At 35.1% G+C, this 6402-nt stretch overlaps 1 pseudogene; it reads left to right on the top strand.

The window, feature by feature from the left end:
* Window positions 1-5852: 5852 nt before the first annotated feature.
* On the top strand, window positions 5853-5967 carry LOC121822157 (U6atac minor spliceosomal RNA; annotated as a pseudogene).
* The last annotated feature ends 435 nt before the right edge of the window (window positions 5968-6402 follow it).

The raw sequence follows: 6402 nt of genomic DNA, 5'->3' as shown, positions 1-6402 counted from the left end.
TTTGAAGTACGACCTGATGATTCTCTGGATTTCCTATTTGTCAGTTATTATGTCTCTCTTTTCATTTCTGATTTTGTCAATTTGGATATTCTCTCTGCCTTTTAGTTATTTTGGATAAGGGTTTGTCTGTCTTGTTGATTTTCTCAAAGAACCAACTCTATGTTTTATTGATTCTTTGTACTGTTCACTTTGTTTCTATTTTATTGATTTCAGCCCTCAATTTTATTATTTCCTGATGTCTACTCCTGGGTGAGTTTGCTTTTTTTCTTCTAGAGCTTTCAGGTATGCTTTTAAAACACTAGTGTGAGATTTCCCCAATTTCTTTATGTAGGCATTTAGAGTCATGAACTTTCCTCTTAGTACTGCTTTCATAGTGGAGATCCCCATGATTAAACTGGGATGGGGGTTGCAATATAGAGGAGGGAGAGGGGATGAAAACATGAGGGAATGGGATGGTTAAGCTGGAACAGGGATGGAGTGGGAGACAAATGGAAGATATCTTGATAGAAGGAGACATTATGGGGTAAACAAGAAACCTGGTGCTAGGGAAATTCCCAGAAATCCACAAGAGCAACTCCAGATTAAACTATTAGCAATAGTGGTGAGGGTGCCTGAGCTGGCCTACCCTGGTAATCAGATTGGTGAATACCCTGTCATCATAAAGCCTTCAGCCAGTAACTAATGGAAGCAGATGCAGAGATCCACAACCAAGTACCAGGCTGAGCTGCCGGAGTCCAGTCAAAGAGAAGAAAGAGGGATTGTTTGAGCAAGGGGTATAAAGATCATGATGGGGAAATCTACAGTGAAAACTGAACCAAGCTCAAAAGAACTCATGAACCTTAGACAGACAGCTGTTGAACCTGCATGTGACAAGACTAGACCCTCTTCATAAGGGAGACAGTGTGTACCTGGGTCTGTCTGAGGGGTCCTTGGCAGTGTGATCAGGATCCACACCTGGTGAATGAGCTGGCTTTCTGGATCCCATTACCTATGGCCAGCCACCTTGCTCAGCCTTGATGCAGTGGGAGGAGCTTGGTCCTGCCTCCACTGAATGTACCAGGCTTAACAGTTCCCCCATGGGAGAACTTACCCTGTTGGAGGAGGGGATGTTGGGGGAGCAGGAGGAGGGATGGGGGGGTTGGTTGGTATATAAAATGAAATAAAATTTTTTTAAAAAGAATAAAATTTATCTTCCCTGAGAAAAGTCATTCATTTCTTTAGAGGAGAAGCAAATGAAGATGACCACAAATATTCCCCAAAATAGAAACAACAACAAAAAACTAAACTAAAACAAAAAATAAAATTAAAGCAAAGATTAGCTTTATTTGGTGATTAAAACACCTGCTCCCTAATAATATAAAATAAATAGTAATTAATTGAGGTCAGCAACACCAAGCTCATTAGCCCAAACACATAAGCCTGTGTTTTAGAGTATAAGCTTTCAACCCATATGCTTCTTATTCATGTAATTTACTGCTAATTCTACCCATGATGCATTATTGGGAATTCAGAGAATTATTTTGCATATGCACATAATTTATTATACATGTATGTGAATTTGTTTATGTATTGTATAAAGGATTAAAAAGAGAAAGAGAATCAATATAAGATAGTTATTTATACATACATACAAAGCACAGTTTAGAACAATATTATTGTATTTGTTAATTTCACATTTTACTCTGTCAACACTAACTTCAACTAGTAGCAACATGACAAATTGGAAATGAGCATTTTCAATCTTGTTTTCTCTCAGAATTTAATAAGTTTTCAGGAGAAAACTTAACACTCTCACACTTTCCCTCCCTGTTGAGTTCTCAATTTTGATTCCCCAAAGGTGAGATAAAGGAAGAATTAGGTTTCAGTTGAAAACACAGAGATCAAGAAACACATACACTTCCTTCTTAGCAGTCCTTCTCCCAATATCTAGGGAAGCTTTCACTTTGAGTTATCATGCTAAATAACTTTTGGATTTTATTAATGTAGTGATCATTTCCATTTCAGATAGAGGTGTTCAAAATTAAGTATATAAGTGAAAAGAAGATTGTAGAATTGACTCCGGTTATAATTGCTAAAATTTCTTTTTAATTAATATGACAGTGGCGTTATTTATTATTTGTGCTTTCACTTTCATTATAAAACTAAAAGCTTAGTCAACATATTATGTTGAATATCCTTCATAATTTGACATCTCAAATAAGGATATTGATATCTGTATTTCAGATGAAGTTTTGCATTAATCAGAATGAGAAACAGTCATGTAAAATCTTGGAGATAAAGTAGTGTGATACAAGCTTAAAGGGCAAGCAACTGACAAGGGTGAACACTGAAATTAAGTAGTAGGAAGAAACACTTCAGAAGCATTGATGTTGAGCTAAAGCTCAATGGTATTAGAAGGAATACATAAATTCTGCTCCAAACGCATCGTAGCACAGAAACAAAGTCCTGAAGACACAGAGCAGTGTTTAAGGTGAGAAAATAATGTTTTTCCTGATGAATACTAGTCAAAAGTCATGTTCCTAAACCTAGTACCTGGATACAACATACTATTTCATTGTGTGGGAAATAGTGAAAATTTTAGAATAGCTTCAATATACTGACAAGAGATGCATAAATCCCCAAAGGCTGGCTGCAAGCAGCTTTTCAGAACAATATAATTCCAATTAGTTAGCTTTTATTAAGGAAATATCAATAAATATACAGCATGTAATATACAATGCATTCATAGCAACCCAGTACAGAACTGTAAACTTAACTTAGAAATATGTGAGCTTTTGTTGTTATTAATGATGATAGGACACTATGCAGTTCTTAAGCCTTAATTACAGAGATTTCAACTTCTTGTAATGATGAAGGTAAGTTAAATACTCCTGGATGGAGGCTGTCAAGTTTTTCAAAACCATAAAAATTAGAAATCAAAAATGTGTTTATTCCTGAGGATTATATAAGCTTCCCCAGCTCATGCATTTCATATCTCTACTATTAAAATGATTACCCTGTTCCTAAGAAGTGGATGCATATAAGTATCCAACAAGATTCCAGCAATCCTACAGGGTATGATGAGAAGATAAACTTCAATGAGATGTGACAAACTAGTTCTCTTGCATAATTTCAATTTATCTTACAGATTTTTTTTTATCACCATACAGCACATAGTAATGTGCATATGATTCTCATTTCACTATGTGAATCATCACTCTCTCAAGTTTTCTGAATATCATTACGTGGTAAGAACTTATTTGAAAGGGGGAAATTATTTCTGACTTTCATCTATTTAACAACACACTGTTACTACCTAAGTTTACTGATAATGCCACCTAACAGGAAGCCACTGGTGGTTGCAGTTTGGAGAGAATTATAATCTTACATTTATTCTGAAGAATGTGGAAGCAATACAGTGTTGAGCATCTAGGTTATTGTAAAATAAAAATAAGATATTAAAGTCAGGAATAAAGGGATTAGAAATAGTAGGACAAGTAGTGATCAGATTCAGGACATGGTTTGTAAGTGAAAGTACAACACTTCCCAATAATGCTACATAATTATAAACATGGAGCATATGTGCATATGTAAAGAGTAATTTCAAAGTTTTGATGTAAACACTATGAATATGTACAATGTTGACTGAGAAGTGGGGTACTGCATGAAAAATGAGCTTAGATAACAAATGTTTATTTTAGGGCATTTTATGATTTTGGTTCCTGGGAAGATGCAAACATTACAAAGTCATTTGGATAGAAAAATATAGTTTCATGTGAAACTTGTGAACCTGGAATCATATATCTGTGATACATTGCATTACAGATGTAATATTAAATCATGAAATTTATGTAATGTAGGACAAGGGAAAAATAATAGTCACCTGAAAAATCAGTATTCCAAGTTTTAGAAACAAATAAAGAAGTACTATTCAGCAAAATGGCTTAGGTGGAATGTTAAGTGAAATTAATGCACAAAAACACAGTGTGTGTGTGAGAAAGAGAGAGAGAGAGAGAGAGAGAGAGAGAGAGAGAGAGACAGAGACAGAGACAGAGACAGAGACACAGAGACACAGAGACACACAGAGAGAGAGAGACAAGAGAGGGAGGAAGGGAGGGAGAGAGAGGCTGAAAGAAAAAGCAGTTCAAAGTGGTCATTTTTGTTTATAGCTATGAATGGAAGAATATAGATTACAAAGGAAACCATGAACACAATAGCCTAGTAACCAATACTGAAGGACTAAAAATTGCCAGTTACATTTTAATAAACATTTTTAAATAGCTGCTTTTATTCAGTCAGCATATGTTACTATTAATATATGTGTGTATATAAATTTTAAAACTTTTGAGCAAGTCCAGAAAACATTTTCTTTGGTCAATTCTTTTATGAACATGCTGTGTGTTTTATGCAGTGTGGATTTGCACAAGTTAAGTTACTTTTAAAAAGAATGAAAATTCCTACAATGAAGAAGCTTGTTTAGAGTTAAATAAGACTCTCCTGGATATTTATTTGGTCATGAACGGTGTTTCTGCGCACACACTGGACCTCTGCTAGATGCTGTCTCCATCATTAATAGCAATACTAATGGGGAGAAATACTGCCTTCAAAGGGTATTATTTCTTCAACGGGATCAAAAGTTTGAACACTGAGTAAGGCTCACTCGTGTCCTGACTGAGCACATGGTCTGTTTGTATAGATACTTAGCTTAAACACTTAAACCTGAAGGCCTAAGAAAAGTGAATTTCAAAAGATGAATCAGTTGAACTTGAATTGTCTGTGTCAGAGAGCACTTCTAATTGACTCCTTACATATAATTTACATAGCTAGCAGACTATACAATAACATCAATACCTATTCATATGATTAATACCTTCCAGTTAAAGAAAATTAGCATAACTTTTGAACTAAAAAATAATGCATAATATTTCCTGATAATAACTATAGAATTATGCTAGGGTCTTTTCTCTGAGCTTCAAGAGATTTGAAAAGAAATATTAAAATCATTGCTTGCATTTTATTTTTATCTCTGGGTAGTATTGAGGATGGAAATCGTTGTTCTGAAATGGTCTAACAATCACTACACATAGATATTACTGTGGTTATATATTTAACTTTAGTTTTGAAAATTGCTTTCTCTTTTAAATCTGAAGAAGATCCCAAGTAGAGCAAAAGCAAGACACATTTATACATACATCAGCACTGTCTGACAAGGAATGCTAATTTATCTGTATTTCCTTCAAGCAAAATAATCAATTTTTTTTTGAACCATCCATTGGAAAATCCTTACAATGGCATCATCCTCCATTCATGGATGGAAATGATAGGATAATATCCACTTATTACAATAATGGCTTTCAATAAGATAGCACTCTCAAACTTAATGGCTCAAGCCAACGTTGAATGTATAATTTTACAAGCAACTATGTGGCTTCAAAAGAGCAAGTACATTCAAATTACCTAATGTAACTATCGCATTTACAACACAAGACAAGGCAACATTTGGATCTTCAATAAGTTCTAAAGCATGCATAATAACACCATTTAGAGAATGCAAACCATATCAAATGAATAGAATCAAAAGTTTTGTAACTGCTAAAAATTTTAAGTGACCTATAATGTATATATTTTCCTATGTATGGTATATATGCATATATGCATGTGGTATGATATATAACATTATTACATATTAAAAGATATCTATGAAATGGATATTATACATACTTTTACTATTAAATTTTCAAACAATTGACAGAAGTGAAGACATTCTAAAGAATTTCAAATTAGTGTAGTATATCTCATGGTTTATGCATTTGACTTCACGTGGATGTTCTTTGGATTTAATATATTATAAGTATATGAACAATTGATTACTTGTGTTGTATGAAAGGAGAGAAGGTTAGCACTCCCCTTGACAAGGATGGAAGAGGTCCTTGGGCCTAACTACATGTGTACAGTTAAGGCATTGCCACCTGTGGTGATTTTGTGTTCCCCAAAATATCGTGTACCTTGATAAACTTATCTGGGGATAAGAGAACAGAAAAGCCACTAGTTAGGCAGTGATAGCACACGCCTTTAATCCTAGCATTCCAGAGACAGAAATCCCTCTGGATCTCTGTGAGTTCAAGGCCACATTGGAAACAGCCAAGCATGGTGACACACGCCTTTAATCCTAGAAAGCCAGCCTTTAATCCCAGAGAGTGGTGGTAGAAAGCAGAAAGATATATAAGGCGTGAGGACCAGAAACTAGCAGCATTTGGCTGTTTAAGCATATGGCTGGTTAAGCTTCAGGCTTTCGAGCAGCACAGTTCAGCTGAGACCCATTCTGGATTGAGGACACAGAAGCTTCCAGTCTGAGGAAACAGGACCAGCTGAGGAATTGGCAAGGTGAGATAGCTGTGGCTTGTTCTGTCTCTCTGATCTACC

Source organism: Peromyscus maniculatus, chromosome 13 (assembly GCF_049852395.1).
Source record: "Peromyscus maniculatus bairdii isolate BWxNUB_F1_BW_parent chromosome 13, HU_Pman_BW_mat_3.1, whole genome shotgun sequence".
In the NCBI taxonomy this organism is placed as follows: domain Eukaryota; kingdom Metazoa; phylum Chordata; class Mammalia; order Rodentia; family Cricetidae; genus Peromyscus; species Peromyscus maniculatus.
The sequence above is the reverse complement of the archived record's forward strand: the minus strand, read 5'-3'. Positions and strand labels throughout refer to the sequence as shown.